General features: G+C 57.0%; 1 long non-coding RNA gene across 2 annotated transcripts; it reads left to right on the top strand.

The window, feature by feature from the left end:
• The first annotated feature begins 1,388 nt into the window (after positions 1 to 1,388).
• On the top strand, positions 1,389 to 7,863 carry LOC127491986 (uncharacterized). Of its 2 annotated transcripts, none has more exons than XR_007920863.2 (4): positions 1,389 to 2,767; positions 4,909 to 5,046; positions 5,638 to 6,537; positions 6,661 to 7,863. It is a non-coding gene; the product is annotated as an uncharacterized lncRNA (long non-coding RNA). The 2 variants fall into 2 exon arrangements; XR_011378596.1 differs by having other exon boundaries at positions 1,390 to 2,767; positions 5,638 to 6,748; positions 6,964 to 7,863.
• Positions 7,864 to 25,775: the final 17,912 nt, after the last annotated feature.

The following is a 25,775-nucleotide window of genomic DNA, read 5'->3' on the forward strand; positions in this document are numbered from 1 at the left end:
GTCCTAGGGCAGGACCCCTGGGGTGGGGGTGGGGGCGTTCCCCTGGTTTCCATCCGGTGGGGGGGGGGGCTTCGGGTGCACCTGCTGAGTCAGGGGAGAATCTAATCTGCCAGCTCCCCTTGGCCTCGCTGGGTTGGGGGATGTCATGGGGCCCACCAAAGGTTTGCTGGACACCAGCTGGGCCCTGGGACACTCTCATTAAGACGGCTCCACGTGGACGGCACACACCTGGAGGCACTGAGATCCTGGGGTCCCCAGAGCCGCAGCCATCACAGCGGCCTGGACAGACCCATGTGGCCCGGGCTACTCCTGGCCGGCCCTGCAGTTCCCTTCCAGGCTCCTTGGGCACTGTGGCTTCATCCCTGTCCAGGGCTCCCTTGGAGACCGGAGCCACGGCTGGCTTTTCCCCGGGCCTTTGTGCCAGACTGCTACAGTTCTCACGATGCTCATAACACAGGCGTGGTAGCAAGAGCCTGGTCTGCCCAGGAAGGTACAGTGAGGGGCCGCACCTTCTACCTGAAACCCTTCCCCCCAGTCCCCCCCAGCCCGCAGGCGCAGAGGGTGGAGTGGGGGTGGGGGAGGGGCGGGTGTCCAAGAACTCCCTGCAGCGAGTTCAATTGAAGAATGAAAACCTTTGCTGCAGCAAACTGGATCCTGGCATCACCTCTGACCAGTGGGGCCTGCTTCCACCTGACAGCGTTAGGGAAGTAGCCAAAGTCGAAAAGTGGAACCCTGCTTCCAATACCGGGAAGAGGCCCGGGTCGCAGGTCACCAGCAGGGCCTCCCCTCCCTCTTTGCAAGGGGCTGGTCCCACCTTTCGGCCTGCCTTGAACTCCATGTTCTCAAAGAAACAGTCACTTGTTTTTTTTTTAAGCCATTTTCCCTGCTTTTTCTACAGCCAGTCTCTGCAGGGGCATTTGTCACGGGATTACACCTCTTGTTGGAAACTATTATATTTTTGACTTGATGGGTCCCCCCCCACCCCTTTTTTTGCGGTTAGAAGCCGCTTCTTAGTCCCCAGATGTAAAAATCTAGCTTCAAAGTAAATACCTCGCCCGCTCACCACCAAATAAGGCAGAGAAGCCCGGACAAAGGCTGCTAATCAGGTTTCGGGAGCTCCGGTCCACACAGGCATTCCTCGCATATTCCCGGCAGCTCTTAGCTCCAGGCACTTAGCAACCAGCAGCCCTTTGAATTTGCTTAAAACTATTAAGAAGTAATTAAGCAGTTAAAGGGGCTTTTTCAGCCAGCCCGGGGGGAAGGAGTGGGCTCCGGGAAAGCAAACAAGCAGGGTCCAGGCCCGTCTTCCTTTTCGCTTGCCTGCTAATAAATGCATCCTCTATTTTTCTGCTACTGCCAATTTACGGTCGACAGGAAACCAGTGTTGTACAATAACTGCCTTCCTGTACTTGGTTCCTAAACAGAGCCAAGTGGATGTGGTGGCGGAACGGCTCCCCAGCAGTTCCTGTGCGGCAGCCCAGCCGATCTGATAGGAGCTGGGTGCTCTCAGTGACCCCCACGATGGGATTACGCCCTTGCGGGGGCCGCCCTGGCCTTTGGAAGAGCAGAGGGAAAACCGCGCCTGGTGCCGAGCCCGCCACGGGGTTCCAGCTGGAACGTGTGTGACACGCAGGGCTGCCGTGGGGACGCAAGGGCAATCGCATTGCACCGAGTCCGCCCACCGAGGAGCAGGTTTCTAGGCAGCCAAAGCAAGACTGTTCTCATTCCAAAGCCGGAAGCGGGCCAGCGTGGAGACGTGTGTTCCGTCACAGTTTAGAAGCAGGTGGAGATTGGGGTGGATTAAAACACGGGGAGGGGGCAGAGCTCACCTGATGCCTTCCCAGCCCCCCACCCCTGCCCCCAGGTGCTGCGCACGGCGTGGAGGAGCTGGAGAAGTTTGTGCTTTAGGGCAACAGCCTTGAGGATGTGTGAGCCTGGCCCCTGGGGGTTGCCGCTGAGCTCGGGACTTCACGTCCGCAGGGATCTGCCCCGTGGGAGCTGTACCTGCTTCCCGTGTGCCTAGAACCCTGCTGATGGAGTAGAGATCGGAGCAGAGGAGGAGGGAGGGCTGTGTCAGGTGGGACTCGGCCCCCGAGCCCACGTGTCCTGCGTTGCGATGCCGCGGGCTGCAGCCCAGGCTTCTCTGTGTCCCCCTCAAAATTCAGGGGGTGCAGCAGGATACGCTTGCTGTGAAATATCTATGGCCTCTGAGGACGCCACTCACAGACTGACCAGCAGGAGACCCCGAGCTGTGGCAGGGGCTCTCCCCGGGCCACGGGTGGGTTTCTGACGTCTGTAGGGGCAGTGTGTTAACATCGGTCTTGTCAGAACCCGTTGAAGGCGAGGGGTTACAGATCCCTGTCCTGCATGCACCAGCCCATCCACGCCTGGATTTTTGGATGTCTAATCATGAGGAGCTCAGTGACAATTCGTGTCATTGCTGCCTGATTGCAATGGTGTCTGGATCACAGGCGTCCCCTGTGGGGTGGAAGGACTGGGTCCAGGCTGGGAGGCGATGGCAAGACAAGGGTGAGTGGAAGCAGCTTTGTTAGTAATGCATTTACCCATCAGGCCTCTCTGTTACGTAACCCTAAACATCCCAGCCTCAGCAGAAGCGGCAGAGAAATGCTGGCGGAGGTGCAGACCGCTTCCAGCCCGCTGCCATGAACGCCGAGAGAGAGCTCCTGTGTGGCCCGCCGCCCTCAGCGGCCTGAACACAGAGAGGGAGCCGGAAACCAGCGCCTGAACAACTTAGCTCTGAGTCACGGTTCGTTAATTCTGGAGGTTACATAGTTGCCGTCCGCCGGCTCTAATTTTAGCCTTCCACTTCCTGTGCTAGGACTTGCCTTGACCCTGCCTTTGAGGGGACTCAAGGGCATTCTGATAGGAAGGCTCCTCGCCCAGCTCTTGGCATGGGCACCTCGGGCGGGGTGGGGGGGACGCAGCTCCCAGCTGGGTTTGCTTTGCAGGGCGGGGCACAGGCGGCCACTCAGTGCCTGCTGGTGGAATGGCTTGTTGTAGGAGTAGATGCAGGGATGCATCATGGGACCCCCCCCCAAGCCCCTGGAGGACCTCCCCCCATCCCACCTCAGCGTCCCACTGCTGCCAGGAGGAGTTAGCACCTGCTCAGCCAGGTGTGCAGCACACAGCCTGGGGCACAGGCAGGGAAGAGGCAGCAGAATGTGGACGCCCCAGTGGAACCCTGGGGGGGGGGGGCTCAGTGTCCAGCAGTGCCAACCCAGCCTCGGGCTCCATCCCTGCGGCCAGTGTCAATTGCGTCTTTTCTGTAGCAGTGACAATATTTTCCACGTGCAACTTGGAGACACGGTCCCCGAAATGGCCCTGGTGAATGTACCCGTGAAAAGGCTTAAACAAGAATGGGTGCACCTGCTGCCTGCTGCCCCCCACCCCCCGCCCCGGCCTGGAGCCCTCTACTGGGGGCCTGTTGGGGCTGCTTTGGGCTGCGATCACTCCAGGGAAGCCACTCATGTTGCAGAAAGGACGCTGGAGACATTGGATCAGAGGGAGCAGTGCTGCCACCTGCCAGGGTGGCTGAGGCCAAGGCCGCCGCTCCCCCTCCCCCCCAGGTTAAGTGTGCTTGGGCTGCTTCTGCTGCAAAGCTCTACCCGCTTGAAGGTAGTGCCAGTGACGTGAGCCCTCCAAGACGGACGTCGCGTGCCCCTGCTCACTCGTGGGAGTGACGAAAGTTACCTCTTAGGAGCAGGGGGTCGGACGTTGGCTCCCAGAGGCTGGGAACCACGGGGGATGGAGGGCAGGACAGAGATAGGCTGGTGATGGCGTAGATGATGGAAATGTTAACAACGCTGACGTGACCCTTACACGTTGCACATGTGTGGGAAATACCCCAGCATGCATTATCCGTGCGTGCAACCCACTGCGTGTCAATCAGAATACGTGAGACCAGAAGGAAGGGGGAGGCAAAGCTGCCTGGGCGGGCGGGAGACTGCAGAGCCCCAGGCCACTGGGGGGCGCCGGCGAGGCAGATGGCCCGGCTCCATCCCATGTCCTCCTCTGTGAGAGGCAGTGTTTGGGGATCACCCATGGCAGAGTGACCGAGTGACCGAGTGGCCTGGCCATGCCGTGCTCCAACACCACAGGGGACACTGCTGAAGTGAGGGGACTGTGCCGACGGCTGAGGGGGGGTGACTCGGGTTAATTTTTGCCCGCTGGGCTCCCTGTTCCCCCGACCTGAGATTCCGGGACGACTTCTCGCTGGGTGTCCATTGCCCTGCCTCTCTCCCAGTCCTCCTGGGGGCAGGTCCTCTGTGAGCATCTCTGGCCTTGGTTTACGACGTGTGCCTGGCGTGGTGTTGTCATCACCGAGAGGGCTCCGCTGTGTCAGGGCGTGGCCGTCCCACACTGCCGACACTTGCGTGGCGGATCTCCCAGCGTGCGTGGGGGCAGCGGTGATGCCCCTGGTCCCCTCGGCCGGAGAGCCCTGCCTGCTCCTGCGCCGGGCTGGAGCTCCTGCCAACATCTGTGCTCGGACGCAGCTCAGCGGCCACCCTCCTTCTCCCTTTCTGTACTCACAGCTCCCCGGCCCCAGCCCTGCCTCCCCCGTCACCCCTGCCTCCTCTCCCCCTGCACTGATGTCTCCAGGTCCCACGCGGCCTCGGAGGCTGAGCCCAGACAGCACCTCCCCACCCCGCTGAGCTCTGACATCCCATTGCCCCCAGCCCCTCTCAGACTCAGGGCCCTTGCTCAGATGTGACCCCCAGCAGCCTCTCCCCATTGTGCCGCCCTATACATGCCCCAGGGCCCCTGTCCTCCCCACTGGGGCTCTGCCACCACGAGGAGGCCACACGACACCCCACGTGGACAGCCTGCCTGCGGTTGGCTCCAGCAGACTCACTGCTCATGGTGCCCCCTTTGTGTGTTCTTTCCCAGTGTACCTGCCTCCCTCCACACCCCAGCTTTAGAGCCGACTTGTTCCTAAGGTGGAAGACCTGACCGTGCTTGGAGCCGATTCCAGGACGCGCCCAGTGGAGCCCAGGGCTGCGTGGCCGTGAGTCTGCTGAGTATGAGGTCTGCCTCTCTGGTTGTGTCCCTGGTGGGCGGGGAAACTGAGAAGGCAGTCTTGTCACCAAGACATGGGGCAGAACCTGAGCCTGTGGCCTCCTGCAACGGGCGTCTTCCCCTGCTCCAAACTCCCGAGGGCCACGGCTTCTTGCTCCCGCCGCAGGTGCCGGTGGGTGGGCTCTGGTCATCCCTGGGCAAGGGGGGCAGCAGTGCCACCTCCGCCACACGTGCGCAGAACCCCAGGCTGCTGCTCTCGGGGTGACCCACAGAAGCAGGTGGATCCAGAGGCCGGGGCCCCTGTGCTTGCTCTGGGCCGGAGTTCACGTTTGAGAAGCGCTTGGCCACGCAGTGGCTGGCAGGGAAGGCTGTGGACAGGACACGCTGACACAGGAACCGCCAGGCAGCTGGCCCGGCATCCCGGCGTGGCTCCGAGGTGGGCAGCTTGGAGACTGCCTCCCCCTGGTGCAGGTGGCAGCCGTCGGGTCAGCTCTCTTCCAACGTGGGCCCAGATACCACCGACGCTTTGGAGCCGGCCTTTTCCAGCTGGGCTCGCCAACGATGCAGAATTTATGTGCTAATGCTGCATTTTACAACCAGGTAGAGGGGCCGGCGCTGTGGCATAGTGGGCTGAGCCTGCCTGCAATACTGGCATCCCATATGGGCACTGGTTCCTGTCCCGGCTGCTCCACTTTCAATCCAGCTCTCTGCTGTGGCCTGGGAAAGCAGTGGAGGATGGCCCAAGTTCTTGGGCCCCTGCACCCATGTGGGAGACCTGGAAGAAGCTCCTGGCTCCTGGCTTGGGATCAACTCAGCTCCAGCCACTGCAGCCATTTGGGGAGTGAACAAGCAGATGGAAGACCTCTCTCTGTCTTTCCCTCTCCCTGTCTGTGATTCTGCCCCTCAAATAAATAAAACCTTAAAAAAAAAAAAAAACAGGTGGAAGGAATACAGTTTTGTTTAGTAAATTGCGTTAGGGCATGAGCTAGGAAGATATAAAGTGACAAACAGAAATAATGAGATTCTTAGAAATTCAAACTAAATTAAAATATCCAGGTGGATTAGGGAGTCAAATGTAAAGGGAAGAAGATATGAATTAGAATATTAGCAGCTTGGAGGAATGTTTTCTAAGCACAGATCCATGGAAGAAGCTACAGAGGGAATAGTCACGGCTCCCAGCTGTGTCAAACGAAATTCAAAGTGAACGAAAACCAAATCTGGAACAGAATTAAAAGGCAAATACAAAAGGGTAAATATTTACAAATGTTCCCCAGCCTTAAACAGGAGTTTTTGTTTTGTTCTGTTTTAATCAAAGGGATGACTCTCCCCCGGCAGAACATTGTCGGGGGAGGGGCAGCGTCCCTGGTGGGCGTGAGCTAGCTGAGCACTGATAACGGAGCACAGGACCCGCGTTCCAAATCCACGCGCCGACCCCGTGCGAGGACCCCTCCCGGCGGCCGGGGCTGTGGCGACACGGTCTGCGGTTACCTACAAGCCAGGGTGAGCAAAAGGAACCTCCGGCTGCTCCAGCGGTTGGCCAGCCCCCCGTGGGGAGGGATCTGGGCCTGTTTCCTTTCGGATCATCCACAGCTGGTCTTTGAGGCTCCGTTACTGTCCCGCCAGGAGGGTGCTCCAGAAATGGTCCATGTGCTGAGACCAGGGGCTGGGAACGGATGGGAGCTGCCGTTTCCCAGGCATTTCCCGACACCAGGTACCTGTCCATGGTCGCCCGGCATCACTGCCTGCGGGCAGGGTCGCTCCTGGAGGTGCCCAGGGATCGAGAGCTTGTCCCTGGCCTCTCACAGCGGGGTGGAGTCCGAACGTGTCCTGGAGATGCCTATGGCTGCCCCGTTCTGATCTCTGCCTCCTTCCTCTCCTGTCCTCCTGCCTGTGTCTGCTCTCTCTTCTTTCCTTCATGGATTCTAGGCATAGGGAGAGGTCGACAGACACAGAGCTCCTACCTACCGGTTCGTTCCCCAAACACTCTCAACAACTGGGGCTGGGCCAGGCTGAACCCCAGAGTTGGGGACACACTCCCGGCCTCCCACGTGGACGGCGGGGACCCCAGCGCCTCGGCCGCCACCTGCTGCGTTCCGGGTGTGCGTTAGCAGGAAGCCGGATTGGAAGAGAGGACTGGAGGCTTCAGTCATGTAGTTTGATATGGGATGGAGTCACTGGGCCAGGCCAGCCCAGTCTAGACCGAAGTTTAATGAATTTTATTGGAAGAGGACCCTTTCCTACAAAAGGCCATGGTCTGAGGCTCTGAATGGACGCTGTTTTGATGGACAACAATCAACCCAGCGCAGCCCAGCCCTGCTCCAACAGGGAGAGCCCCACCCTCCCAGGTCTTCATCCTGCCCGCTCCTTGTAGAATTCAATTGTCATTTCATCAGGTGGAGTTTTTGCTTTTTTTCATTTAGTAAAAACAAACAAACAAACACACACTTATTCTAAATACAATGTGGCAGCCTGAATTGGATGCTGGAACAGAAAAAAATTTAGTTGAAAATGTGGTGCGTAATTTGAATAAAGTCTGTAGTTAAATTTCAAGTAATTTTCTATGTCAATTTCTGGTTTTTAGCAAATTGACCATGGTTATATAAGATGTTAACATGAGGAGACCTCCGTACTATCCACGCAACTTTTCTACTAATCTAAAATTGTTCCAAAATTTTTGAGAACACAATGATTAAAATAAACATTTCTCAGCAAACAGGTATTTGTAATAACTATTCAGAATGTGTGATTGGTCTCTCTCCGATGATTTTTGTAAAGTTTACTTATTTATTTGAAAGTCAGACTTACACAGAGGAGAGGCAGAGAGAGAGAGAGAGAGAGAGAGAGAGAGAGAGAGAGGTCTTTCATCTGCTTGTTCACTTCCCAGATGGCTGCAACGGCCAGAGCTGTGCTGATCCAAAGCCAGGAGCCAGGAGCTTCTTCTGGGTCTTCCTACAAGGGTACAGGGGCCCAAGGACTTGGGCCATCCTCTGCTGCTTTCCCAGGCCACAGCAGAGAGCTGCATTGGAAGTGGAGCAGCTGGGACTCAAACCGGTGCCCATATGCGATGCTGGCACTGCAGGCGCAGCTTTACCTGCTACACCACAGCGCCAGCCCCCTCTCCAATGATATTAATGATGTGGCCTTGGGTGTCATTCTTTCATTTATTCAATGAACATCTATTAAGAACTTGCAACAACCACAAAAAAAATTCTTTGCAAAAACACAGATGGCTGTCATCGCCTCCCTATGATGATCTTGTCCCAGCTCCCTGTTGCAAACCGTAAGAATGTTACTGACACAGAGCGTGACATCGGCGGGGAAGACGAAGGCTGGAAGTTGACAGTTACGGTGTGCAGGGGTCACGGGACCTACAGACGAGTGTGTGACCACGGAGTCAGAGGTGGAGCAAGAATCAGGCCTCTTGTTTTTTAACTTTCCCTGGGTGTCCGCCTCTGTGTGAGTGTAGGTCAGAGGGACAGGAACAGAACACACTGAGCTCAGGTGCCTTCTGGGAGACCAGGCAGGGCCACAGGCAAACGGTAGGAATGGAAAACACCTAGCAGTAGAGCCGGCCGCCCCAAGCCAACCAGACCAATTCCAGGGGTGAGGATATGCGAGAAATGTGAGCAGGACCTGCACAGGGAGATTTTGCAACGTCTCGGAATTTTATCTTTTATCAGTTGCACAAAATAGGAAGATTCCCCCGCCTGTCTGGCTAATTCACGTCCACAGGCATGCTTTGAGCATGGTGGGTAAACAGCCCACAGAACACGGAGAGCAGCGGGAGCTTCCGGCCACGCCCGGCTGTTCTGAGAGAGACGGTGGTAGTGAAGCCGCACTGAGTTAGGAGGGAATCACTACACACACCTGCTCTTCCGTATCCAGGTTCATCACGCAGGAGTCCAGGGGCTCCGGAGAGCAACAGGAAACATTCCCCTCGAGCCTGAGGTTTGACATAGTGTGAGTGAGGCAGGTGTCCAGGTGCTCTCTGGATCCCATCAGGAATTCCTCCTGGAAGAAGAGCTGGCCGAGGGACGAGAGTGACAGACCCTGCGGAGATGGTCTGCACAGCGTCAGCGTGGGCTACGTGCAGACGGACGAGCAGACGGCTCGCCCCAGACATGGAGAGGCTGCGTCCGTGAGCTCAGCCTTTGCACATCTTGGACGCCTCCAGCCAAGAGTCAGCACAGGCAGCCTCATGTTCTCAAGGAGGAAACCCGAGGCCGGGGCCGGGGAGGGGGGAATGGCATTGTTTGGATTGCACTTCCTGCCATAAAGTTGCAGCCATGGGTTTCTCTCCCAAGCCGGAAATGAAATGCTTCCTTATTGCCAAAGACCTGAGATAAGGGTTAAAGGTCCCAATTTGGTAAATCAGACAGTGACAGACAGAGCTGCTCCGCAAATCCCCGACCACGTACTCAACGTTTGAGAAGCGGACGGCGCACCGGGCTTGCTCGGGTCCCTGACCCGACGCCCCCGTCAACACGAGGCAGAGAAGACACTGCTGTCACCCCAGCTCCACACACACAGCTCCACACAAGAGGAACCGGCCCCTGAGCTAAGAAACTCCCCCAATGTCATCTGACCTTGAAGCCCCTAAACGCCCATGGTCGGCCAGCGCTGCGGCTCACTAGGCTAATCCTCCGCCTTGCGGCGCCAGCACACCAGGTTGTAGTCCCGGTCGGGGCGCCGGATTCTGTCCCGGTTGCCCCTCTTCCAGGCCAGCTCTCTGCTGTGGCCAGGGAGTGCAGTGGAGGATGAAAGTGCTTGGGCCCTGCACCCCATGGGAGACCAGGATAAGTACCTGGCTCCTGCCATCGGATCAGCGCGGTGCGCCGGCCACAGCGCGCCGGCTGCGGCGGCCATTAGAGGGTGAACCAACGGCAAAGGAAGACCTTTCTCTCTGTCTCTCTCTCTCTCACTGTCCACTCTGCCTGTCAAAAAAAAAATTCTACATATTAAAAAAAAAAAAAACGCCCATGGTCAGACACCAAAGTCCGTTTTCTTAACCACAAAGGGACCTGCCCAGCTCGGTGACTATTTCATGCTCCCTCCCAGGAACAAAATGAAGGTCAAGATCGACGTACGGTGTACTGACTTCTGTCCCCAAGCCTGCCGTCTGGGCTTCCTCCCTCCTACGGTCCTTGCCCAGTGGCCTTTAGCTGACTGCCCCGTCTCTGAACACCAAACACTGAGCACTGGGCTTGCACAGCTCTCGACCAAGCTGATGAGCCCCTGGCTGTGATGAAGTTCAGGGTTAAAGAACTGCTGGATAACTTCTCAGCTATGAGAATCTCTCATATGAGATTTACTGACCGGAGCTACATCACATGTAAGAGACCAAGTTGCCTTTCTACCTGTCAGCTTTCAGTTCCACACACCTGCTGTTTCTAAGGTTCCTATTTAATCCATCCTCGTGGGTCTCCAATGGTAACACTAAATGTAATTTACCAAAAAAATCTGGTTTTTTTTTTGGCTCAAAACATATTTCCTTTTATGACCACATTGTGATTTTTCCATTAATATCTTAAGAATTTAATGTAATTCAACCTACTTCCACTTTTCTAAATGTGAAGATGCACTCTCTCCTTGAGACCTACATTTTTGGATATTCCTGCTAAAGCACCTGCTTAGCTATGCCACACATAATGGTTTGTCCTTAACCTTAAGTGGTCTTATTTATAGAAAGTTCAAGTACTAATATGTTCTTGTTGTTGCAAATTACCATTTTTGATTCACTACCTTTACAGACTTTAAAATTCTCTCTCTGGTCTTGAGCTAGTGTTGCAAAGTCTTATTGAAATGTCAGAAGCGACACTCTTGTACCTGAAATCTCCAACCTCAGAAACACACCTGTAATAAAAAGATAGTAAATCATTTTCACATCCAAAAATGGCGCTTTCATACAGTTTTAGCTACTACCTCTGCCTGAACAAAAAGCAGAAAACATCTCAAAGCTAATGAAAACGAATAGCATTCCAGTCATGCTTTATCTGTGCAAGCAAATCCACTCTTCTGCACGCATCTGGGTAGATACAGGATGAAACACGTGACCTTGGGCGCTCCACCATTCCCAGCCAGTGCTGGGCTGTGCCTGCCCTGGCAGGAACTCTGTGGTGATGATGGCAATGTGCCAACAGTCCTGTGACACTCTTCACTGAGACACAGCGTTCTGTTCTGGTTAGTTCCTGTTCACCTAAAAGTAACTTTTGCAACCAGAAAGACAGAAGGCAGCCGTGGAAGAAAACAACTTGTGGAGGGAAATATGTGCAGGTGAATGCTCACGGCTGGATGACAAAGGAAAAGCAGGCAGCTTCTGGAAGCTGCTCCGACCAGGCATCAGACGGGACCCGTGTGAGCACCGAGGGTGTGCGTTTCCTGGTACTCCGATGAGCCAGGAAGTGCCCGTTGATTCCAAGTGAGTGCACTTGAACTTGGACACACTGGAATTGTATCAAAGGCATCCCCAGAGGGCTGGGAGAGGAAATGAACTCAAACCTGTTTCCAGTTAGGGCGGCATTCACTTTGTAACTGAGTCTGGCCCAGCAGCTCTGCGAGCTAGGAATTTTGAGAGATGGCGTTTTATGAGCTAAGCCAGGCTGAAGCTGGAGCGTAGCCGGCACCCCTGCTTCCCACTGCAGGGCAAAGACTAAGCTCTGAACCGAGGATGCCGTCCGTCCCCACTTCTCCTTCTGTCCCCCTGGGATGCAGGCACAGCAGAGCAGTCAGACGACAGCGGGAGACCTCTCCGTGGCTTCTGCCGTGCCACAAAGTTGACAAGAGACGGCCGTATTCTGAGCAGACCAGGGAGCGGCTGAGTCCCTGAGCTGCTGTGAGAAGTGGGAAGGGCTCAAGGCTCCTGATCTTGATGGGCCAGTGCAGGAAGCACTTTTGGGGACTCCCTCCCAGGGTCTCTTCCTGGCAGCGGCAGCCGGCAGCCCTCTGGAAGGCCGGGCCAGCTGGGTGCCCTCAGCACAGGCCCTGTCTTGGCCCTGGCTCCCTGGGGAGTGGGCACTCTGGAGCTCTACCTCCTTGGCTTTGAGTCTTGACCTCCCTACCTCATCTTGACTTGGCTTCCTCGTCTTCAAAAGTGACATCAACGCATCTGCTTTTAGGAGGGAAAAGTCCTAAAATCTGCCTGCTTCCCCCACCTCGTCTCCTGCTGCTTCCCCCATCAGAGCGTGTGTTTCTGGGGTGGACAGCTCAGGGCCGGTTTTGCACCTCCTGACGCCGACGGTGGGTGTGTATGGATGACGCAGCGCCCCTGACTCCACTGAGGAGGCAGTGGCCGGAATGTTTTGTCCCTGGAGGCCGTGCCAGATGCTTGTTGGAGAGAGGAGTTGATACCTTCTCGGAGAGGGCAGGAAGGGGGATGGAAATCCGGACGGGAGAATGGTCGGTCAGGGCAGCTGCCCCCATGCAGGTGCAGGGTTCCTTCCGACAGGAGAAATGTCAGGCAGCTGCTCCCCATGGCCTCCTTCCCTGTGGGGTGAGAGGGGCTGCAGAGACCCGGGCTGACCCAGCCGGCAGGAGCCAGGAGCACCGTGACGCTGGTCTGGTGGGGATGCATAAAAAGCTAATCTCCAGAATGTCCTGTGGCTCTGACTGGGACAAACGCATCATCCGTCCCCAGATTCCCCGGAAGGTAAGCTTCCTGTTATCCCACAAAGCCCTGCCTTCCGCGTCACCGTCTCACCTGGCTGGGTCCCTATGCACTTCCTTCAACACACTTTCCATCGTTGGCCTCTGAATCTCTTTTCTAATATCCTATATCTGGGTTTCTAAAAATTTATTGAAGAGAGAGAGACAGAGAGAGAGGAGAGAGAGAGAGCTCCCACTGGCTCATTCACGCCCCAAAACCCACAACAGCTGGAGTTTGCCAGGGGCTGGAGCCAGGAGCTGGGAATTCGGTTGTCTGAGCCATGGCTGCGGCTGCCCAGGGTCTGCAGTAGCAGAAAGCTGAAGTGAGGGGTAGAACTGGAAACTGAACACAGGTACCACTGTGTGGATCACAGGCATCTTACCCACGAGGCCGAAAGTCTGCTCCTTCTGTCCCACCTCCACTGAAAGAGAGAGGGAGATGGATGCATACAAAAGAAAGTGATTGTCTGTTTTTCTGGTGACAGAAGAACAGCATTTGTCACTGACGCGCAGGGCACAGAGTCCGCCCACAATCCAGGAGCTTGGCCCGAAGACCAGAGGCCAGGCTGTTACAGTCAGAACCCAAACACTGCCCTTGTGCGGGTTCCCCTCTCAGACTCCCAGGGCGAAGCTGTGGGTGTGTGTCGGATGTTTCACACTCCAGGCCCAGCAGAGCCAGCCCACGAAGGGTAGAACCCCGCGCTCTGGTGGGAGAAGCAACAGGAGGCGAGGCCGGGCGGGGGTGGGGGAGCAGGCAGAACCTGGCTTGCCTTCCTTCTCTCTCCTAGCAAAGGCCGTCGGCAGAAGCCGTCCTGTGGGTGACTGGATTCAGCGGCCACGCCAGGCTGCACTGCACACCCCGCGGCTTATGCTTGCTTCCTGGGATCAACCGCACGAAGAACGGTTGACCTTTCTGCACGGCTCTCGTCAGCCGGAACTCGGCAGTCCCTAAAGCACTTGGCACAGAGCGCACACCACAGGGCTCCCGGCGAGGAGGGCGTGAGGCTGGAGCTCCAGACCCCTGCCCTGCTGCTGCCATTTCCAGCAACGTGTGCGTGTGTGTATTGTGCATGCGTGTGCAAGTGTGACAGTGTGTGTATATGTGTGTGCAAGTGTGTAGGTATCTGTGTATGTTGCATGTACGTGTTCATGATGCGTGTCTGTGTATGTGTGTATCTCTGTGAACGCATGTGTATGTGTGCACACACGTGTAGGCATGTGTGTCTGTGTGCACGCATCACTGCATGTGTGTCTGTGTGCACGCATCACTGTGCATCAGACTAGCGAAGGTCTGTCCCGCACGAACTCTCCGGCAACTCCATCCTGGCTTTGGTTAGGTCTCAGCAACAGCGCCAAGCCGGCCCCCGGTAGATCTAGCAGTCGGCCCCGACAGGTGCAGGGCAGGTGAGCGCCCTCACACACCCGAGTTGCTTCCCCAGCATCTCCTAAGTGCTTTTTTTATTTAAAAAAATCATTTTATTTTATTTATTTTTAAAGCTTTTTATCTAAAAATATTTTATGTTTATTTTTGAAGTCAGAGTTACAGAGAGAGAGTGAGAGACAGACAGGGAGAGAGATAGGGGATCTTATATCCACTGGTTCACTCCCAAGGCGACTGCAACAGCCAGCACTGGACCAGGCCGAAGCCAGGAGCCGGCAGCTTCATCTGGGTCTCCCACATGGGTACAGGGACTCAGGCACTCGGGCCACCGACTGCTGCTTTCCCAGGCCATCAGCAGGGAGCTGGATGGGAAGTGGAGCAGCTGGGACTTGAACCGATGCCATAGGGGATGCTGGTCTCGCAGGCAGCAGCTTAACCTCGTGCACAGTGCCGGCCCCTCCTAAGGGCTTCAAGTCACGACAGCCACCACTCAGCAACATCCGTGCCTGTCCCAGGAGGACAGTCCCCGGGGCAGACTCAGGGCCTCTCCCATCCCGCGAGGGCGTATAAAATGCAGTTGGATTCCAGAGGAAAAGGGACAAGTCTAATGAACACTCAGAGGGTCCGGGGTTGCAGGAGATTCGTCACTTTTAGATAACAAGTAGCAGCCAGTTGGTTGCACAATGGGCAGTGTGGCGAGGACGCGCCCGGCCGTGCCTGCCTTACCCCGCATCCTCGCAGGAAAGGCGCGGATCCCCAGGCTCCAAGGCAGGTGCGTCACCAAGTTATTGGATAAAGACACAGAAGACATTGGCCGGCGCCGCGGCTCACTAGGCTAATCCTCCGCCTAGCGGCGCCGGCACACCGGGTTCTAGTCCCGGTCGGGGCGCCGGATTCTGTCCCGATTGCCCCTCTTCCAGGCCAGCCCTCTGCTGTGGCCAGGGAGTGCAGTGGAGGATGGCCCAAGTGCTTGGGCCCTGCACCCCATGGGAGACCAGGAAAAGCACCTGGCTCCTGGCTCCTGCCATCGGATCAGCGCGGTGCGCCGGCCGCATCGCGCTGGCCGCGGCGGCCATTGGAGGGTGAACCAACGGCAAAGGAAGACCTTTCTCTCTGTCTCTCTCTCTCTCACTGTCCATTCTGCCTGTCAAAAAAAAAAAAAAAAAAAAAAAAAAAAAAAAAAAAAAAAGACACAGAAGACAAACGCGCAGGCTGTGTGTTCCCTGGTCTCTACGTCTCCATACCCTGCGGGACCCGTTACGGTGCTGGGTCTCCAAGCAGGTCTAAACTTAAACAAAAAATGCAGTTTGAAAAATTACAGAAGAAACATTATAGATGGCTACAGGTACATAAGCATACACATGTATCGATACATGCATACACATATACATGTATCTATATATGGATGGCTACAGATACATGTGCACACATCCGTGTGTCTATACATGTATATGTGTCTATATATAAGATCTCAAATCTGAAGGTCAAGATTTTCTCAAATATTTAAAAGGAGAATATTATGGAGCTAATTAAGGGTAATTAGTCCTAGTTAATCTTGGGTAATCATTTATGCAAATAAGGAGGCTTTCCCCAGTGGCATATTCACTGAGGCACCGCTGGACATAGTTGTCTGATGACAGAGACACAGGTGTTGAGAGAAGAGAAAAAAATCGGGCTGCAAGACCTTGTGCACAGGACGCTTGCCTTTTTGTCAAGAGAAATGAAGCGTGTTCCAGACTCCTGGAGAAGCCAGCGCCCGGGTTTTAGCCGCGGTTATCACTGGCAGGGGATTACGAGTCACTGCTGTGTTTTCACTCTTTCTGATTTTCTGTCGTTGGTGCTCTCTCGGCCCCGAGCACAGTGGCTGCTTTCGTGAGGTGAGTGACACAGCTGCAGAGAAGCGCGGAGAGCAGGAGGCAGCTCCGGGGACGGACAGTGGCTCGGCATCTGCCCCTGAACCTCTGAACAGGGTGTAAGTTGCAGAAGAAGTTAGAGAAGTTAGAGTCAGGAGACAGTGGCCTAACTGAAAAACAAACAAGAAAGCAATCCCACTTGGGACAGCACCAAAGAGTAATAAAGCATCGAGGGCTAAGTTTAGCTCAGGAGACGAGAGATCTGTGCACTAGGACTATACAGCCTTGATGAAAGAGAAAGAGGACACAGAGGAGAAAGAATTTCTGTTATTAGAACGTCTGTGCTACCCAAGGCAGTTACAGCAAAACCCAATGGCATTCTTCATAGGGCAAACAACAACCTAACATTTGTATGGAACCACAGAAGACCCTGATCCTATGGCTCCGGCATCCCATATGGGCGCTGGTTCCTGTCCCACCGCTGCTCTTGCGATCCAGTTCTCTGCTGTGGCCTGGGAGAGCAGTAGAAGATGGTCCAAGTCCTTGGGCCCCTGCACCCACATGGGAGACCTGGGAGAAGCTCCGGCTCCTGGCTTTGGATTGGCTCATCTCCAGCCGTTGGAGCCATCTGGGGAGTGAACCAACGGATGGAACTCTGTCTGTAACCCTACGTCTCAAATAAATAAATACATCTTAAGAAAAATTAATTAAAAGGCTTAATCCTTCCCCAGAGAGGAGTCAGTGGTGTGCCATCAACCCACAGGCTGCAGCGGGCACCGTGGTCCCACTAAGCCCGGCCCCTACAAGCATGCCTTCCTGCGCCTTGGGGCTCTGTGCGGAGGCGCTGTCCACTCCCGGAGGTCTACGCTGGAGGCGGCCAGAGTCCCCTGACTGGAGGCTTCGCCCGTCACCTTTGCCCACACCCAGAAATCCTCATCCTCAGTGCTAACACTCATATAGGGAGTCCAGGGCCCATTCCAGCCATGACTGATGGGAGACGATTTTGCACACACTGTAGAATCAGCCAATCTGCTCCATTTACCTGAATTGTATTTCACCGTCCATGTAGTGACTTTTGTAGATTACTTCCCCAAGCAATTTGCTGTTCGTTCTGTGAAGTTTTTTTTTAATAAAGATTTTGTTTTTTGGAGAAGGTTTCAGGTTCTCAGAAAAAATTGAGTGCAAGTTCCCAGTTCCCATTTGTCACCCGACACTCACACTGCTGGGCAGAGTCCCCACTGAGATGGTCAATGTCACGTTTCGACTTCACTGGGCTACAGGACGCCCAGATATCTGCCGAGGGCTGTTCCGGGTATTTCTGCGAGGGTGCTGTTGGACGACGTGAACAATCAAAGCAGTAGACTCCACAAAGCAAACTGCCCTCCATGACGTGGGTGCTCCTCATCCAATCGGGGAGGCCTTGAATAGAACACAAGTCTGACTCTTGCCCAAGCAAGAGGGAACCCTCCCCTCTGATGGCCTTGAGCCGGGACAGCAAGCTCCTGCCTCCAGCCCGGGACAGAAATGTAGGCTCTTTCTGGATCCCAGAGCGCTGGCCTTTGGCCTGGAACTCACTCCCTCAGCTCTCCTGGGTGTCCAGGTGGCCACACAACCCTCAGTTTCCTGAGACTGCCAGTCTCCAGGACCACGGGACCTGCTTCCTTATAACCTCTGCCTCTCTCTGTCTCTTGCCTCTCTCTTCCTCCCCATCTCCGTCTCCTACAGGACCCCAGCCAATAGAACCCGGTGGGCGTCCTGTGTCAGAGCATGCTACTTACTGCCACTGAAGATGCAGCCCTGAGACAGCACTGTCACCAAGTCGCTGGCAGGTTCCCCCGGGGGTTGTCCGTCCCGTGGGCTTGGACGACCTTAGAAGGATGCGCGCTCCCCATGCAGTATCGTTTCCCTAAGAGGCCTCCTTGCTCTGCCCTGCATCCTTCCCCACCCCACCCCACCCCCCGGCAGTCACGGAGCTGCGCCGTCTGTAGTCCCTTCAGATGCCCGTCCGTTTCCTTCTTGTCTTTCCGTGGCTTCACAGCGCCTTTCTTCCTAGCCCTGGGTGTGTCCCAGCTCAACGTCCATTCACTCTCCATGGACTTCTTGGTTGTTTCCAAGTTTTGGCGAACGTGAGTCAACCTGCCGGAAACACTGATCTGTTTTCCAGCGTGGCTGCCCTGCGTGGCCTCCGTGCCAGCCACGTGTGAGAATCCCCCTTGCTCACGTCCTTGCCAGCACCAAGTATGGCCAGCGTTTGGATCTGAGCCCCATCAGGAGAGGAATACTGCTGCAAAGCTGTTTTGGAATTATTGATTGATTGACTGATTTTATGGATTGTACCTGGGGCGTGGCATCTAAAAAGTCCTCACCACGCCCAAAGCCATCTCGAGTCTTCTCCATGTTATTGTCAATGAGTGGTGTCTTCCTGCACTTAGGTCTCTTGCCCATTTGGAGGGAGTGTTTGTGAAACGTGGAGGGGCTGGGTGTGGCGCAGGTTTGGAGCCCTGCAGGTGTCCAGTTGCTCATGGCGTGGACTGTCTGCTCCCCACTGCACGGCCCACGCTTGTTGGTTAGGCATCGGTGTGCTGTGTTTATGAGGGTCCATTTCCAGGCTCTCTGTTCCTCTCCATCGATCAATTTCTCTCTTCTTCTGCCAATACCGCTCGGTCTTGATTACTCACACTTTGTAGAAAGTCTGGACTAGGTAATGTCAGTCTTCTGGTTTCGCTCTTTTTCAATATTATGTTGGTTATTTTGGGTTTGTTCATCTTTTACATTGAGTAAGCTTTGGGGATGTGGTTTTTCAACCCTATTTATCTTTCTTTTTTTAAAGATTTTATTCATTTATTTGAGAGGTAGAGTTATAGACAGTGAGAGAGAGAGACAGAGAGAAAGGTCTTCCATCCGCTGGTTCACTCCCCAAATGGCTGCAATGGTTGGAGCTGAGCCAATCCAAAGCCAGGAGCCAGGAGCTTCCTCCAAGTCTTCCCACATGGATGCAGGGGCCCAAGGACTTGGGCCATCTTCTACTGCTTTTCCCAGGCCATAGCAGAGAGCTGGATGGGAAGAGGAGCAGCCGGGACTAGAACCAGCGCCCATATGGGATGCTGGCATTGTGGGCGGAGGATTAACCTACTGCTCCACAGTTCTGGGGTGCTGGCCCAGCCACTCTCTTCCTCCTGGCTCCGCGTGTGTGGCCCTTCTGCAGCTCCCACTCTTCCCCAGCAGATGCCAAGCCGACGCGGCACCTGACCTTGACCCTGAACCTTGCTGCCACATACAGCCAGTTGCCTCCGGGACGCTGACCCACACGTCTGCTTGTGCTGTCCGTGGCTGCTTTCTCGCTACAGAAGCAAAGCTGAACAGCTGGTGCCGGCGCTGTGCAGTCCGCACACCTGCAGAGACACGGTTTGTGAGCTTCTTTAAAAACCGTCGTCCTAACCCCGCTATGAGGACTCCGCTTTTGAGAAGCGGGAATCTGTGCTTCCGTGTGCGATGCGTTTCAACAGCGAGCTGCATCAGAAACATCCCAGAACCCCCCGGCTTGACATCGTGCTGCAGGATGGCTCTGTGGGCTGAGCCCCCAAACTGAAGACCACGAGGGTTCACCCTCCAGCTACACAGAGCAAGGCTGCACTCGTGCACGAAACACTTGAAGGAAGACAGTGAACTCACACCCTGGTCTCACCCCCAAAGAGCCCATGGAAGCAGAGACCCCAAAGTGACTCCACGAGAGAACATGATACGGCCGGGGTTGCGTGGGAGTGTGGCCATCTGTGCCCTCCCCGCCATGAGCTGGTTGGCATCCTAACCAGACTCGGGCTGGTAAGAAGAGTGGCGCCACGTGAGGCTTGCCGGCTGGTTCCCTGCTCAGCCCCTGGGTCTGCGCGGAGCTCTGCCGGGGCAGCAGGGGAGCCTGGCCTGGGCCGCGCTGGGGCAGCCCCTCTGCTGCAGGGAGAGGAGGGGACAATGGGTGGCGTGAGTTTGTGTTGTTGACCTGCGAGTGCTGGAAGCAAGCAGAGCCGGTTCACCTTCCTCTGTGTGACTCCCGAGCACTGTGAGGAGTGAGGGGGGCAGCCCAGGGCAGGTGCTGCGGGCTGCAGCACACGGTGGCCCCAGGATGGGGGGGGGGCCTGGACCCTGCCTTGCGTGGCCGGAGCGGAGGCCACTGGCAACCAGGAGAGGGCTGGGAAGAGTAGTGGGTAAGCGGGGATGACTTCCGCTCATCCCGTCTCCCCCTCCCCAGTTCCCCAGTCCCTGGGGGGAGCTGGAAGTGTCCAGGTGGCTTGGGTAGGCATGGCCTCCCTCCAGCCTCCCCCTCCACTTGCCCCAGCCGGGAGGGAGCTGCAGTGCTGGATGGGAAACTGAGGAAGGAGACTTTGTGACCTTGGGAAGCCGGCTAGCCCTGAGGGCCAGGGAGAGACGCGCGGTCACACAGGCTGTGTTTGAGGACGATGGTGGGTGCCGAGAGAGGACATGGGGCTGCTTCTGGGCCACGGTCACGCGGCTGCATCAGCCGGCGCCACCTCCACCGTTCGGCTTCTTCCCCACGTTCTACGTTCAGGAGCCGTTCAAGGCCTGAGTCTTGTAGGCTCCCTGCCCTCCCCCCACCCCCCGGCCCCCAGCGATGCCTCCCTGTGCTGCCCCAGCACTGCCCACTGCCCTGTTCCAGCCACGTCACTCCAGAGATCCCTGTGGGCCACCTTCCCTAGCGACAGCCTGTGGCGAGGTTCTGGGCCGGAAACAGGCTCGGCTCCCTCCTCGGCCCCCTGCTCCATCAGCCCTGCCCTGCCTCCCCCTGCAGCAGGGCCCTGTGTTTCTGCCTGCGAGCAGGTGTGTTCTTGAAGCATGGCCTGGCTTCTGAGAGTGGCCAGGCAGTGGCTGGGGACTCCCAAAGCCGCCATCGACTTCCTGTCGACAGCTTGTCCGTGACGTATGCTCATCTTCCTCACGTGGAGACTGCTCGGAGAATCCACTAAGACTTTCTGCCTTAACGAAGAATCCCAATGCCGCTTCTGTTTCTTATAAACAACAACAAAAAAAAAGGTAGTGCCCGTCGGGCCCCGGCGCGTGAGGAGGGCGCCTCGCACTCACGGCTGCCCCCGCATTTCCGGGACAGCGGGCCCAGGTGCAGCTCGGCCCTTGGTGCTGCAGGCAGAGGCCGAGCAGGGCCTTGCGGAGGGTGGTGGGGCCGCTGGCAGAGCCGGGACCCCAGCTCCCATCTGGAGCTCACTCCTTCCGTGTCCTGAGCAGGTACGGGGTACAGGCCACCCTGGAAGCTGGGCCTGCCCTGCCCAACGAAAGCAGAAAAGCCCGGAGCTCAGAGGCATCGGGCTTAGGGATTTGGTCATTCTCGCCGGAATCTGTTCACGCCCCTGGGTGGGGCGGGGCCCATGTGAGAGGTGAAGCCCTGTGCGTCCTCACGGGCCTTTGTGGGTCTTTACTGGTCTGTGTGCGTCCTCATGGGCCTGCGCGCATCTTCACTGGTCTTCGTGCATCTACACTGGTCTGCACTCAGGTTTCTGTCTGAGTCTGTGCAGGGCTGGGGTGGGGAGTGAGGCTGCACACTCCCAAAGCCCCCTCCTGGGGACGCGCACTGAGAGCCATGGCCATGACTGGCCAGCCACAGCTTCCGACTAAGGACCGGATGCTGTGCCCGTACCTGGTCCTGGATGTGTGCCTATGTCTCGGCCATATGCTGGGTTGGGGTGGAAAGGGAAAGGTGGGGGGGGGGCTGAGGAGTGTGGGTTGCATCTGAGGAGAGGCCGGCGAGGTCCCCGCTGGCGTCCAGGCTTGGAAACGCTGGACTTTGTGCTGAGCATGGTCGTGTCCCCAGGAGGAGGTCAGCCCAGAGAACCCTGAGGGCACCCAACAGCCCGTGGCCGGCCAGAGGACCACGGCACGCAGACACACAGGGGCCCTGTGGAGTTGGGGTTTCGTGGGTTACGTCTACAAAGGCTCCCTAGGGGAGCGGTGGGAGGAGAGGTCGGGGGTTCTAAGGATGAGCAAGGGTGCCCAGGTCGTGCCAAGGTGTGGAGGCGGCCAGCTGGGTGCTGGTCTGGCCACGCGCTGGCGTCCCCCGGGAGGTCCTATTCCAGGTGGGAAAGGGGAGACTACGGCAATGAAGCAGCAGTGTCCACCCACAGAGGGGCTGATTCTCAAAGCAGCAGCCGGCAGCTGAATGTCACCGAGGAGCCGGGCCGTGCAGGGCCGGGGCGCACCGTGGGAGCTGCCGATCCCGCCTAAGAGGCGGGAAACCCTTGGCGTCGGGCGTGGGAAAAGCGAAGACGGGGAGGAAACACGCGTGCGCACACACACCCGTGCTGCACCCTCCTCCCTGGGCAGACTGGCAGCTTCCTGCAGGTGCCGCGGGAACCGTGGAGTTGAAACGCGAGGGACAGCAGCCCCGCACGTCCTGGCAACGGATACCCGCGCACGACGAGAAATCAATCTGCCAATCTGTTCCTGTTTTTCTCCACCAGCAAGGCACGCCGCTTGTTTTCCAATGCCCGGGGGAGCGCGGGCTGCCCTGGGTAATGAGGTCACCCCCACCACCTCCCCGGAAGTCGCAGCTGCTTAGCACGCTGCCGGCCTGGCGCTGCCGGATGAGAAGTGGGTCCTCCACTGTCGAGAGCGGCTGGCAGGGATCCGTGGGGCCGGGCCCTGCGTTCAGGATCATTCACTTCTACGCCACGAGGGACTCAGAGACGTGGGGTCCCTGGACAGTTCCTCCCAAGGAGCCCTGTGAGGGACACCTAGCCCACCCAGACACATGTAGTCCCTGACAAGCAGAAGGAGGGGTCACCAAGGAGAGAGCCTGCCGCCTGCCTGCGGCTCTGTCCTCCTGTCTGGAATAAAGGAAGCGAGACTTAGCATTGGGCCAGCTGCTCAGAGCTCCTGGACTCGGGGGAAGAAGCAGCCATGAGCAGCAAAACTGTGGCGTTTCCAGCTGCTTGGAGCACACAGTAGACGAGGGCCAATATCTGCCTTTTGGAGAAGACCTTTAAGGAAAGGCTCAGAGGAGAAACAAGACAAATAATCACTCGGTCTCTTTCCCCAAAACACGGGCTTTTTAATTGTCAGGGTATGCATTTGCAACTTCGGCAGCCAAACCTGCATCCGTGCCTGTGGCTGGAGATGGAGCAGCTCCGGGCTGGCCTGTTGCCATGGCAAACGCTCTGCCGCGCGGGGAGCACCCACCGGAGGCAGGCCTGACACAGGAACACCGGGAACTCCGGCTGGACCCGGCCTGAGGATCTTCGGGAGCCGAAGAGAGTTCGACCAGAACCACGAGACTCGGGCCGTCATTTGCAGCACCTGCCGCAGGGCTGACTTCACAAGCCCAGGGAAGGATCTGTCTCCAGGGTGCTAGATTCCACGTGAGGAACACAGCCGCCATCACTTGCCAGGCTGAGGAGCCCAGAGCGCAGCCGGACAAGTAGCCGCATGCGATACACACGTGATTAACGGAGGAATACGTCCTGTAGACAACGGCTACTCTGGGAGTCGGACGGGGGAGCCGTGATGGGCAGAGTCTGGTCAAGAAGGGCCTCACTGGGGAAGAGGTGTTGCCGTCCACTGTCAATGGCAGGAGGTGGCGCAGTGGCCGGGAGACCACAGGGATCTGTGGAGATTAGAAAGACGGGCAGACGGCCTGGGGAGGTCCCTTCTGAAGGCTGTCCCTGGGGAGAGCAGTGGACATGGAAGGTGTTCAGGTGGGTCTTTGTTTCCCACTGCAGTGGAAGCAACCTCACCTGGGTGAGTGCTTCCTTCCCCCGGGCTGCTCCGACCCCTGCAGTGGAGCCCGGTCGCCGTGTCCAGGCTGCCTCTCCCATGGCTCAGCCTCGCCGGGGTCAGGGTTTCTGCCGACGTGTCCTAAGCCACCCCAGTGGCCTCCCTCATTGTCCCTGCGGGATAAACGCAATGCACGCAGTGGACGATTGCTCAGCTTCCTAAAGAAGGGAACTCTGATGGGGCCACCGTGCGGGTGGAGTTTGAGGACTCAATGCACGCAGTGAATCAGCCAGACACAGTGCCATCCACGGATAGGAGGTGACGATGGTTCAGAGATGGAGAGCACACAGCGGGGCCCAGGGCCCGGGGAGATGGAAGGTCCTGGAGACAGGTGGTGGTGACAGAGTGCCGCATGCTTACATCACTGACCTGGACGCCGAGAGTCAGGTGCTAGACGTTATGTCCCACACATCTGACCACAGCGAAAGCATCGTTTGCCCGTGCCAGCCGGGCTCCATGCTCCAGGCTCTGGAGGTCCCGGGACACTGTGGTGGGGGTTTGAAGGGAGCAGGGCAGACACGTCCCCGCGGGGGCCTCGTGGCGGGTGTCGTGGGCTGGGCAGCCCCGGCAGAGACAGCCGTCCACCGGGAGGGAGGCTGGGACCACGCACATTCTTTTCTCCCAGGTCTGTAGGTCAGGTGCCCGCAGGGTTGGTCCTTTCTGGCTCCCAGGTGTCTTGCAGTGCCCTTGGCTCTGCGAGGGGACACTCGGCTGTCTTTGCCTTTGTCGGGGGAGCCCTGCCTGGGGCCGGCTGATGTCCTGATTTGACCTGGTCACCGTTTCCCGCCACGGTCACGCTGGCGCTGAGAGCTTCAGTCTGTGCACTGTGAAGGGCCGTGGCGCTGTCTGTCTCCTCCCTTTGCATGCGCTGTGTGTGGAGCCCAGCGTGAGCCTCGGGGCCCGTGAGAGAAGCCCATGGGTGCCTTTCCGGGGGTTTTCTAGAAAGCAGTGGTGAGCGGGGGAGGGGACAGTCGCCCAAGGGACTGAGCAGCAGCCCTGGATGGGGGCGATGCTGAGAGCCCGGGGGCGGCTTGCAGCTGCAGGACTGAATGGCGCCCCGGGGGTGTGTTTATCCAGCGCAGAGCCCATAGGTATTTCCAACGCTTGAGCTGTCAAGTTCCTTGGGGGAGGGCCGAAGAACCCGCTGCTTCCCACCACGGTTAAACATTAATGAGAGGGAGACGGCTTTTTCCTCGGAAGCACTGGTGGCGATTTCTGCCTAGCAGGTGACAGATTTGAGTTAATCTGTGGCCAGTGCGACCCAGAACGTCGAAGGTTAACCATCCGTGCCGGTCCAGTGACTTCTCCTGCTTGTAGAAAAGGCTCGTCTTTCTCAGGAAGCTGGGTCGGCCTCAGTGGGGTGAGCTGCCCACCGCGGTGGGGTGAGTCACGCAGCTTACGCCCGTGTCATTCCCTCTCAGATGTATGGCACCAAGACTCGGTGTCTTGGCAGGAAATCGGACTGAGCGTGGCCACTGTCCGGGGCTCACGTCCGCGGTGGACGTAGGCGCCTGTGGGACTGGTTTGCCCAGGGGTTTGTTCATGAAGAGTCCGTGTGAGCAGCTTGGCCACAGCCCGCTCTGGTTGAGGTGCGCAGTGTGGAGGCAGCCGTGAGCTAACCATACAACTGCCAACTTTTTAACAGGAGCAGTTAAGGAGGAAACACTCCATGGAGAACGTGTTCTCATTTTTTTTTTTTTTTGGTTGCTTGTTGCTAAGGCGGTGGACGAGGCCCTAAGTCTGTAGGATGCCGACACCCTAGGGTGCATGGGCGCTCCCTGGGTTAGGAGCAGGCTGTGAGGACTCTGATTCATTCATTCGCGGACCAGACATCATCTGTTCCCCCCACTGTCCACCCCGGCTTGCTGCTGGAAGGGCCTTGGAAGCATATGTGTGAGACCACGGGCCCCGCCTCCCTGTCCACTTCAGTGCCGTCTATGGTGTGAACTTAGCGCTGAAGTCCTGGCAACCTCGTTTGTACTCCACGTGCAGAGTTTGCCAGGGCACCGGACAGCATCAAAGCAACCAATGTAGAACTCTAAACAGACAGTTGGGCCAGAGGAGCCCTGGCA

The sequence above is a fragment of the Oryctolagus cuniculus genome, chromosome 9, assembly GCF_964237555.1.
Source record: "Oryctolagus cuniculus chromosome 9, mOryCun1.1, whole genome shotgun sequence".
Taxonomy (NCBI): Eukaryota; Metazoa; Chordata; class Mammalia; order Lagomorpha; family Leporidae; genus Oryctolagus; species Oryctolagus cuniculus.